At 40.2% G+C, this 12,594-nt stretch overlaps 1 protein-coding gene across 3 annotated transcripts in view; it reads right to left on the bottom strand.

Annotated features, from left to right (window-relative positions):
* insyn2ab (inhibitory synaptic factor 2Ab) overlaps positions 1 to 2,587 on the bottom strand; it is a 43,133-nt gene extending 40,546 nt beyond the window's left edge. For all 3 annotated transcript variants that reach the window (XR_009784354.1, XR_009784353.1, XM_061745202.1), the window contains exon 1: positions 2,202 to 2,587. The gene's annotated coding sequence lies outside the window, so the exon portion shown is untranslated. The remainder of the gene's footprint in view (positions 1 to 2,201) is intronic.
* Positions 2,588 to 12,594: the final 10,007 nt, after the last annotated feature.

Here is a 12,594-nt window from a genome sequence, read left to right as displayed (position 1 = left end):
TTGTCGAATGTCAGATGCAGAGAGGAGGTCAGGGTCGCCTGAGTGAGAGAGTTGTGACACATGGATATATTCCAATAGTTGAAAGAGAATCTCCTTTTTCTCAACATCTTTCTTCTCCTCCTCCAAGCCCTCCTCCTCACAGCAAGCTATCTGTGCTAATGACCTGAGGTCCTTCCCTGATTTGGCCTCAGCTATCCAAAGGATTATGAATAATGCATTGACTCTAAAATTGCAAAAGTAATCCTCTGAAATCTCCTTATGGAGCCTGGCAGACCACGTTGTCTGTTCCAGCTGCCCTTCGGTTCTTCAAACTAAAATCATGCACGTGTGAAAAACAAAAAAAAATCCACATTTGGCTACAATGTTGTGATTGATTGTCATGACCACAATGCTGTTGAAACATGGCTGTTTATGAGGGGTTATAAAGGGGGTTTGGATCCTTTTTGCATGCAATGGTTTTCCTGCAACACCGCTGACTCATGATTTATTCCCCAGCGCAAGGCAGAGGGAGAGAGAGAAAAAAAAGACTGCCTTGCTTGGACCGCCTTGTATCCTTGTCAGCTCGTATCAACACGATAATTACTGAAGTGCATCTTTGGGATATTTACATTTGATAACGCCGTCTAGCCAGAGTTGTTGATGGTTAAGTAACTGCCTTGGCCTGACATTCATCAAACATCAATCCATACTGAATGCATCACCGTGGGATGTTCAGTGTTTGAGTTTTATCGTGTGTTGAAATATCGCTTCATTGAAGTGCAAATGTTACCTTTTCATTATAAAACAGGTTTCCCCCTATGCATTCCCCTGTACAATGCTTCCACTTTACATGAGGATTTTTTACCCACTATTTGCATTCATTACTGAGTGTGACATTGCACCAACTATGCCTTCATAAGCACAATGTAAAGGATAAGGGGTCATGGCGCATTGTGTGTACTTGTCCTGACAATGAGGATTTGTATGCAGTCCTGTTTCTTGCTACAGTGGTGTGCAAAGGAAAGGTTTTGCCCCTACACTTCACGGTGCAGCATTTTTTTATCGTCATACTCAGCTGTCTCTATGACAGGCTACTCCTGTGAAAGTTTGCATTATGACTATATAGCCATATACTGTAGATGTATCCCCATCAGAAATAGTGGGAAGGTTCAGAAGCTTCCTTCTATGTTTCTCTTGGAAAAACTTGGGAAAAGAAAGTTTGAAGAATGTGATTTGAAAAAGGCTATTTTGTTTCTTATTTATTTGTTTGTTTATTTCAGTGTGGCTCTTATTTCATTTAAAGTGCATCACATTGATTAGCTTAGTGATTAAAAAAAGGGTATTGATCTATTACTACACATAATCGACTGATTAACTCAGTTGGCATGTGGATTTTTTTTTTTTTTTTAAACTAGCGAAACAGAAGCTCAGTAGGTGGGGATATCTTAAATGTATAACCCACTCAAAAATCAGGTAGTAAAGGAGTGACGTGCAAAAAAGGGAGAGGGGGGTGGCTGAGGATAAATACAAGTGCAGCTCTGAGTGTGATGCAGAACCCCAGAGCCCGCTGTATCAAACATGCCATTAGTCATGATAAGTCTTAGCACACCTTTCATTAAATTCAGCCTTGGGAAGAGCGTCACGCGTCACACATAAATTTGTCATACGGTGTAGTTCACAGACTTTAATACTAGTGGTGTTTTCTTATAGATGATCATTATTCTGACAGTCTATTATAGTTAACTCTATGAGACCCTCATCGATATTATTCGCTATAAGACCAGACAATTGACAGCAGCAGGAATCTCCATAATCAAGCTCAGCCTCACAAGGTAAATACTGCATCTTTATCAGGGGCTGCAAAGACGTGCTTCATGATGAGTAGATATTAATCAAATTCAAATGACATCACCACTCATTTTTGTTTTTTGCCTTTTTTCACTTGTAAAGAGAAGCCTTTGTTGTGTCCCTGTGATTTGTCATTAATCCTTCGAATGCCTGTATGCAGAATGCCTCCTCCCAAATGTATCCACATCTAATGCCTGTAGAGGCATGCATTGAGCACATACTTTAACACTCATGTTCTGTCATAATTAAGGCTTTTGACATGCACTTTCTTTCTGTTTCTATTTTAAATAAAGCAAATGAGTCCCCAACTTATACAAGATACCTGTAAATATATGTACAACTTCAAAAATACATGAAGGGAAGTAGAGTCTCACCTTGAGAAATAGATCAAAGGTGCAAACGGCAACAAAGCACAGATCCCTCGTAGATCCAGTGTTCATCCATTCATTCAGTGGGTGCCAGGGAACCGTCCAGCAACTGGAGCAGCTCTCGCAAGCTTTTGGAGTGCAGAGAGAGAGGCAGCTGGTGCAGCGACAGCTGGAGTAGTTGTGACACATCCGGCAAAGATTCAGGTTGTCGGGATATGAGAAAGAAAAAAGCAGACAGACCTTGTCTCAAAACCATATGAGGTCCTCAGTGGTATCCTCCTCTTTTCTTACTCCATTCTCCCCCTATTCACCTCATTCAAGCATCACTGACACTCATTCGCTGTGTGGTGCCTGCACTCACCGGGAACAGGCACTCACACATGCAGCGGAGATCTCCATCTCGCAGTGCTGCTGCTGGTGCTGCAATCCCAGTGCATTCGTGATTGAGAGTGTGTGTGTGTGTGTGTGTGTGTGTGTGTGTGTGTGTGTGTGTGTGTGTGTGTGTGTGTGTGAAAGGCAGGGAGAGGGTGGGCTGGTAGGTGGATGGGTGGGTGGAAAGGAAGCGGGAGGAGGAGGAGGAGGAGAAGGAGGAGGAGTGAGGGGGTAGTACGCAAGCTGCCGGGGAAAGTCCAGAGTTGGTGAGCTGCATCATTGGCAAAGACCCCCTCAACTTGTCCTCCACAGTCTGGCTCCCTCGATACTGAGCTGTTACATAATCTGAAGGGCTTCGGGAGACGGCGGAGGGTTGGGGAGCTGTGAAATAATAATACATTGTGCTTTAATTGCATGTCTCCTGTCCTCCTGTTATTTCCACAGTGTACAGTTGTCGGGGGTGTGTGTGTGTTTGGGAGGAGGGTTACAAAACAGGGGAACACGGGAGATGTAGACCCAACAGGGAAGCAGCGTTAATGAGGATAAGAGACAGGAGGGAAAATGAAATGACAAATGAGATGGTGAAATAGCAAGAACAAGAGAATACATAAAGAATTTTTTTTTTCTGGAAAAAGAGGCACATTTATCATATTTCTTCACATTTCTAAGAATCTGATGAATCGAGGATTTATCTAAAGGGAATGGATATATTCAACCTCTTAAAACATACTCTTTATAAAAAGAAATGAGGTGGAAAATTATATAAAAGGGGTCCAAAAACAAGAAAAAAGGTAATAAAAGCACAGTGCCAACATGAAGTGCACGAGGAAACAAAGACATCCACATATAGTCATCTTATCACAGAGGAAAACAATTTTCTTTTCCAATTGTCTTATATGATTTTTTTCAGTTTAGCATACCGGTACTGCTTTCTGCACAGTTCCCATGTGTCTGACTTTTGTTTGTGCTGGTGGCTGTATTCAAAAGCGATAGCTAGAAAAAAGAACTGCACCGCGGAGATCTAATGAGCTGTAAGCGCCACATAAACGGTACCACATTTGTTTTCGAGCTTTTAAAAGACTCACCTAAAGAACGTCCTAAAATTCAGTCTGTTGCAGCTCTACAGCCGTGAACTAACAACCTTGGGATCGACGATTTAAAGACTTGGTGAGATTTCATGAAGAAAATAGCCTCTTATTACCAAATAAGAGCGACACTTAGTAAAAGAAAAAGAGAGAATTCATAAGAACCTTTGGCTGTATCAACAGTTTAAATTAGGGAGTAAATACATAACAGCTTTATAATTATGAGTCACTGCATGATTAACTTAGCCTCTCACAACCCACCGCCCCACCAACAAAAGTTGGAGTAGATTTTATAAAATGTATTCACTGTTATATGTATAACATAAAATGTGGTGGTTACTATGCTTATTTAATAAGAAATTGGATCAGGGATAAGGATAATGATTATATATATATATATATTATATCTAATATATATATATATATATATATATATATATATATATATGATATTTCAAAAAAGAAAAAGAAAATGATGTGTCGGAATGTCACGTAAATCAAGAATTGGAATTCCTTGTATATGTATGTATATATATATATATATATATATATATATATATATATATATATATATATATATATATATATATATATATATATATATATATATATAGATGTCTGTGTGTGTGTGTGTGTAGTCATATGAAAGCATTGAGGTTTTTTTTGAAAGTGATAAAATATTTTCTTCAAACATTTCATGTGCACATCTCTTTTTATCCTCTGTGTTCAATATATGTTGAAAGGATTTTGGACTATGGGTATCAATTGCACAATATCACTAACGTTGCTTTGCCTTGGATGCTCTTAAATTAGCCACGACACCCACCCATAACTCTAATCCGGCTGATTTCCAGCCAACCACATCTGATGGTTGTGGAAGGCCTGCTAAAATACACGACAACACAACGTCTGAACAACATTTAATGATGCTGGAAGTACATGAAGAGACGGAAGATGACGAGGCACTTTCAAGTGGCTTCAAGCTAAAATGCTAAATTACATTTTCTTCTGAAATAATACCAAATTAAAGCTGCAAGCAGCGATGAACGGGCCCTCGCACCCTTGTGCACGTTCAGGCTGCAGTGGAAGCTTGTATGACTTGCATGTAGATTCTTCAGGCCTGGACATTTAGCGGATGACACCAGCCAGGACTCTCTATATCAAACCGTTCAAAAGTTATGGCAGAAAGTAGGAACTATCAGATATCGACCAATCAGAAGAAGGGGCCGGGATAATTTGCACCAATTAAGGTGAAGGAGTCAAAACCGAGTCAGATGACACCACCCACGACTCTGTATGGGAAACCATTCAAAAGTTATGCCAGAAAATAGGGACTATCAAATACTGACCAATCAGAAGAAGGGGCGGGGTTAATTCAGGCCGATGAAGGTCAAGTACTCAATACTGAGTCCGATGACACCACCCACATGTCTTTATCACAACCCGTTCAAAAGTTATGGCAGAAAGTAGGAACTATCAAATATGGACCAATCAGATGAAGGGGGGGTTGCGCTTTTTGGCGTCTTTCGTCGTCACGGTAACGCTTTTGACTGAAAAAAGTAATGCCCATCGTCGCAGGATCGAGACGCACATTTTGATGTATAACACACCTGGGTGCACGTTACGGTTCGGGCGAAGAAGCGGCCGAAGAAATGGCATAAATTGCGCCAAAATTACACGATTAATTCAAAATGGCCGACTTCCTGTTCGGTTTCGGCCATGGCGCCAAGAGACTTTTCTTTAAGTTGCGACATGATACAGGTGTGTACCGATTTTCGTGCATGTACGTCAAACCGTATTGCGGGGCTTGAGGCACAAAGTTTTCTAGGGGGCGCTGTTGAGCCATTGTGCCACGCCCATTAATGCAAACCATTAAATATAAAATTTTTCGCCAGGCCTGGCTTGCGTGCAAAATTTGGTGACTTTTGGGGCACGTTTAGGGGGGCAAAAAGGCCCTCCTTTCGTCGGAGAAATGAAGAAAGAAAGACAGATTCCTACAGATACAATAGGGCCTTCACACTGTAAGTGCTCGGGCCCTAACTATTGTTCATCTTCGATCAAAGATATTATGTCCAGTTCCGAAATGATTTATGCTTCTCTGACGCTGAAGTTCCACTCTTATCAATAAAACTCACCTGCAGATGACAACTGGTCAGAGACCACTGAACCTACAGGTGTGGACAGTGTGCAAGATTTCAACAGTCTTTATAGCACACTGAACTGTGCGACAGAGATCTAATAAAGTTGAGTACAACATCACTTTTGATATATGTAGACTGTATGAATTGATAGCTATGACACATAGTTGCAATCTTTCAGCTATTCCTTTCGGGGCTATGCTCTCATTGGCACATTCAGAGTAACATGCCAGCCATCAATCCTTCAGCTGAAAAAGATCAAACGGATTTTCTATGTTGTTGGTTCCAAATATTTCTTTTTGCAATTTCTTTTACTGTAAACGGTATAGATTAACTTCCAGCTAATCCATTTGGTAGACAGCAGCAGCAACGTTGGCAATATTTTGTCTTGGACAGCCTATAATGGATTCCAAGATGGATTCCAGATTATTACCCTCACCTTCAAACTCCCACGATGCCAGTCTGATGGAACATCTGTGGGCTGTGCTTGACAAACAAGTCATATCAGTAGTGGCTCTCGCTCACAATTTGAAATAATTAAATATCTGCCGCTAATATTTTACGTCAGATGCAACATGACACCAGGGGTCTCCCATCATCTATGCGTTGCTGGTTTTCAGCTTTACTTAGAAATACAGAAGATTGTCATTTTACCGCATAAGAGGTCATTTTTCTTCTTCATAAGTGCTGTGTTAATTGATTTTCTACATTAAATTTAAATTAGGTTTTAGTTGAGCATTAAAGCCTGACATTTAGGGGGAAGGTGTGATATCATGACCCCTCTAAGTTGTATTCCTCATCTTCTACAAGGAATATAAAGCTGAAGACAAAAATAAATGTTTTGTTTTGTTTTTTTCAAAGGATGAGAGAGCAACATCCAGTGTAGTGATCCGCTGACTCCTGTCTTGATTTAATTTGATTTAATTGTGTGTTTTCTTCTTAGCTCCTGGCAGCTCATAACCTATGAAAAGCTCCTGACAGTGCCCGCAGCATGCATGAAAATCCGACCTGCCACAAACCGCTACCCCCTTCAGTCTCAACACCAGCTTAATCTCACTGTCCTTAATGAGTGGAACAACACAGAGATGACAAGTACAAAAATCCTCCCCCTTCTCGCAATCCCCTCCATCATGCTGTTTATTGAGCTGCCAAAGGCTGTGAGGGGAGTGACCAGATTTATGTAAAAAAAAAAAAAAAAAGTCCACACTACACACAGATGACAGTCAGCTTAGTCCGTCATTAGAGTTAGATCCCTGTGGACAACTGTCGAGATTTCAAAGTGATCACCCTCCACGGGAATGAAGATGTGGGGAAATAAAAATGTACGAACGGGAAAACAGCAGATGTTGCATTAAAGATTGAAGGAACATGTCGAGGTTCTGACACAAACACTGTTCTGTTTCTTTCTGACAATTTCCTGGTCTCTGCAGAGTTTGCATAAGTCTCAAAGGTGAGGAAAGTGTGTGCTCTGTCAAATGCTTTTCTCAGATCCACACTGATCCCTAGGTGAAGAAGAAATGTTTGTATTAGCATATGAAACAGCTGAAGCAGTAAACACACATTTTTATCTTTAATCTAAATTATTCATGAGGATTTTCCTACTGTATGCAGCAAACACAAAGGGATCAGAGCAACTACCCTCACTGGATATAGCGACAAACATGTTTAAACAAGGACTTTATCACATCCTCCTCACACCTGCTAAAAAAACAATGTGTTGGTGAATGACGGGCAGGACCTGCATGAAGCTGAACTGTCCACTGACTGCCCACCCCTTTGGTGCAACTGTAATATCTCTGCAACTACTGAATAAACTGCTGTGAAAGTTTGTGAACATATGCCTGAAGGATGAATACTAATGCCTTTCTTGGGTTTTACGTTGCACCACAGGCAAGATTATCCTTTTCTTTTCTTCAGTTTAGTCATTTTGAAGAACTATAAATGTTCTACTTCAACATCAATTGGAAGTGCATGCAGGTTACCGGATCACGTGTTGGCAGTCTAAAATTGATTTGCACCAACACTGTGTGGTGAAATGTCTCTGTGGATTTTGAAAAAGTTGGCATTTGGATGTCCATGTCTCTGTTAAAATGTGCAAATGAAACTACATTAAACCAGTCAGTTAGCTGTAAAGCCTCAGCTGTCCTTTGCATCTAGGATTAACTAGTATATTTCTACACGTTATTTATAAATAGGATTTTGGACATGCTACTGTACATATTTAAAATCACAGAATACCTTCTGAACCTTCTTGAGATTTTCCATTTGATTTACTGCAGCTCTTTTGCCTCAAGACTTCTTTGTTGGTCAGCTTTGTTTTAATGATCTACTCATATGTCTCTTCAGCTCATGTGTGGGTGTTTGTGTATATACACGCATATATATATATATATATATATATATATATATTCCTGTATTTCCTCCTTTTCTTTTCTGTCCATTTTTCGTGGTGTCCTCTATTGCTCACATTTTGCCAACTCTGCATTTTTGCTCAGTTTTTTTTAAAATTCCTGCTCTGTGCTGCATTTTTTTTTTTTGTTCGTTTTAAATAAAGCATAATTATTCCGGCCTCCCCGGTGTGCTGTAATTATGTCTTCCACACACCAAATATAGCAATTGCATTAACTTTAAATTCATTATTAATAACCAAACCCCAAATATAATCATTACATGCCTAATCAATTGTGCCTAAATCAACTTAAAATACAATAACATTTTTTAAAAAAAGTACATTTTCACAAAAACCTTTTTTATTCTTTCATGAGGTACTTTTTCACGTTGATAGTAAAATTTAATTGCAAAAGTGTAATGGAAACCTTTTTTTCACATTTGTATCTCTCCAAAATTACTGGATGCCGTGTAACCATTCAAGGATAATTTATAGATCTGACTATTATAAACCAACAAATAATCTCTTTATTAAATATAATACTCTAAAATTCCATGATATAGCCGAGCAGAAAACTGTTCTATTTGCCTTTAAAGCCCAGGAGAAACTGCTTCCAAAATACATTCAGGACATGTTCCAAATAAAAGAAACCCGCTATGACCTGAGGGGGAAACTCATGTTTGAGATAACGACAGCAAGAATAAATATTAAAAAGAGATGTAGGCTACATCAATTAAGGCTAGAGAAATTTGGAATAGTTGTGACAACGACCTAAAAATGTGCAGTTCTATCTTCAAGTTTAAGGAAATGTATACTGTAAATAAATATAAAACACTATAATTATAAAGTATATTATCAAAAACATTCTAGAATGTGAAACGTCAATTTTATATTTTGTCTTACTTATTTTTGTCTTCTTTATGTATTGATTGTTTCCACAGAGTAATGCTAATCTCTTAAGCCTGAATTATGGTTCTGCGTCAAACCAACGCAGAGCACACGCCGTCGCCGTGACGCCGTCGTGAACCCTTCGGACTTCTCCGTCACTCCATTTCGTTGCAGTGCAGTACCCCCCGTGACCGCTAGTTAGCAATCTTTTTCTGAATGGTTTATCCGACTTTTTCCGGTCACAGTGAATCAAAGAGATAAGGACAACTATTGTGCAAAAAAAAAAAAAAAAAATCAAACATAAACGAAGAAAAGAGCCCTGAAAGTTCACGACTGCTTCAAACCGGAAATCGGAAATGCGCTGCTACCAAGCGAACCAATCACAGCCCTCTCCGTCTGCGTCGCCTCAACGCGTAGTTACAATTATCGGGAGGTGCATGTCAGTGACGGCGTCAGTGACGCCGTATGGCACGGCGTCGTTTTGACGCAGAACCATAACTCAAGCTTTATATTTAAGCTGATCATAAGATAAAAAGGGAAGGCACTATAAGCCTTTTCGACAAAAGAAATGTTTTTTCTACCTTTTCATCTTGTTTCGTAAAAAAGTGTGTACATTATTTATTTATTTATTCATTCATTCTAAATCTTTATTATTAAACCTTTATTTCATCAGACAAGCAATTAAGAACAGGTTCTTATTTATAAATGTCCTACAACATAAGACTTAAGGTTATTTAAAATTAGAATAAAAAAACAATTACAAGTACATACAATACAATAAAACATTAGACTACTGTATACTGTGTAACACATTTTGTTTGAAATCAGTGTGAAGATAGCGAACTTGAGAGTGTTGTGTAAATTATTTCAGTCACTGGCTGCAGCAAAACGGAAGGTGCTACAGTACATCCAAAGCTGATAGGGACTTTGGGGACAGCAAGTTTTATACATTTGCTGGACAATAGGTTGAAAACAGAGTGATTGATGTGCAGAAGAGAAGAATGGAATGGAAGAAGGATAAGAGTGTTCAGCCGTGTATGGATTTGTAGATGAGTTGAAACCAGTGATGCAGTCGTCTGGTGTGGAAGGATGTCCTGTTTAGTTTATACAGGTCGCATTGATGGGTTGTGAAAGGAGCACCTGTAGCAAAACGGATGGCTGAATGTTGGAGAGTGTCCAGTTTACTGAGGGTGGATTGTGGTGACATTGTCTAGATGTTGTCGCCATAGTCAAATATGGGCAGGATGGTCATTTTGACAAGTGTGTGTGTGTCTGGCAGTATGGGAGAGAGAAGCCTTGTTCCGATACAGGAAGCTCAGACAAGCCTTGACTTTTGACTGTAGGTGTATGGATAGTGAAGGAGAGGGACGAGTCCAATCAGAGGCCAAGGTATTTGTAGAAGGTCACAAACTCAAGTTCAGACCTAAAGCCAACAAAATCACGTTGGTATCTGTTATTGGCCTCATTAATACAATCTAAATGCTCTATAAGGGGACATATACTTGCTGTTCAGAACGCGTACGCGTGTTGACACGTGAAACGAACGCAGGATACGCGTCTCGGCCATGATGCGCTCGCGTACACGTACAGTTCTCGCTTTGCACACGAGTGGGTCAGAGCACAAGCTGACCACAAGTGACTTGACACGGAGGTCAGAAACTTGCAGACTGTTTTGGAGAGCGGCTGCTGAGCAGGAGCTGGTATCCTCACATTTACGATGTGACATCGACCCCATATTGACAAACATGCGTGTCAAAAAAGCGGGCGGCAAATCATCACAGTCCTGGGTGCAGATAGAGTTGGCTCGTTATGTCTGTGCTCGTCGGAAGATGCAGGGCAAACACAGCGGTTATGGTGCTGGTGGGCTCTTTTGTCCACCGATCAAACGTCTGAGCTGGATACAGAGGTTCTTCAGTCTTCGCTTGACCGACACGACTGCTCCAGATATTTCGGTAAATGAATCTCCTGACGACATGCACGTGCACCCTCCAAGCTTGTAACTGGCTGCTACAGCTCGATAGCTCGTCCCCGTCGCCACGTAGCGAAGGATGACAGCCAGCTATCTGCTGTGGTTTCGGACTCGCCGTGTGTGGTTTTGAGCTGAATCAGCGGGACAATCCCATGTAACATGTCGTCAAACGAAACGGAGGAAATGCAAAAATATTGCCGCTGTTTCTCATCATCAACTGCCTGCATCGGCAAGACGAACGAGCACTCCAGTCTCCCGACGGCCTTACAAACCATCTCTGATGGCGCCGTTTTCTTTACCGAGATCAGAAGAAAAGCAGTACAGGGATATCCTCTTCATCCCGTGTTGCTGTCTTGTTTATTTATCTTTATTCCACCAGCTGGTTTATTATACTACTAATACAAAATATTTTATTACTTTTCTTACTGGCTCTGCATACTGCCCCCAATCGGTTACTGCTGGTACGACGCCCTCTCCTTGCGTGCTATGCAAGCGAGGTACACTCACAACGCAGCTGTTCGTGAACAGACGCAAACGCAGGCTCAAACAGCAAGTATATTCACCCCTTAACACTCCTTAATCATTATGCATCACTCCATTACATAAGGGCTTTGACTTTGAATAATCATTTGAAAGATCATCCACTGCCTTCATCTTCTGTTGACTATTTTGGCAATATTTGTAGAGGCAGTTGCAATAATATGTCCATAGATCCAAGATCTTTTCGTTTTGAAGAGAAGTCTCACAGGACAAGATAAAAAGATTAAGAGATACATGGAGAGAGAACTAGAAGAGTCATGCTCATAAAAAGAAAACGCTGTTTAATGAAACCCCCTACAGCAGTTCCTTTGTCACAATTTCAAAATTCTGGCCTTTGTTTTGCGAAAAAGCTTAATGGAAATCCACCTTTACTATCCAGAACTGTACACCCCGTACTAGACGAATAGAGGCTGTTTTTTCTTGCTATTATGTTAAATTATAGGGTTCTTGTTATGGTGATAATGGTTCTTTAAGCATTGACTTTTGCTCTATTTTAGGAGTCTTCCCACCAAACTGCCCCACTTATATACAAACAGCATTAACAAAGCCCCATTAATCACTATTAATGTCTCTAGAAAATTGGCTGAGCCATCTGTAAAAACTCCCACAGAGAAGCCGGCGACAATGCTGTTTAACTCATTTTCCTTTCACAACAATGGCATGTAAACACAAAACAAATAACTAATGCAATATCGAATTGTTACGGAAGCCATAATTTCCCTCTTGGCTACAGATGATTACAGACAACTGTTTATCATGGTGCATAAACACAATGACAGATCAGTAGTTTCAGTGTCTCTCTTACACATACAAGTAAAGTCATTCAGTCCTAATTTATATTTACAGGAAAGGAAGGAATCTTTTTTTTAGGTGAATTTCCACTAACGGGACTTCAGGGTAGATTTTTTGGGGCTAGATCGTTGATGTGTCTCTAATACCAGGAATGGCTCTGCAAAATTCCCTTTCCGGAACATTAACTGGGCGAAAAACACCCCTATAGTAGGACAGGTTCTCAGGT

The sequence above is a fragment of the Cololabis saira genome, chromosome 17 (genome assembly GCF_033807715.1).
Source record: "Cololabis saira isolate AMF1-May2022 chromosome 17, fColSai1.1, whole genome shotgun sequence".
Lineage (NCBI taxonomy): Eukaryota > Metazoa > Chordata > Actinopteri > Beloniformes > Belonidae > Cololabis > Cololabis saira.
Note: the sequence above shows the minus strand (reverse complement) of the source record. Positions and strands in the feature narration are given on the sequence as shown.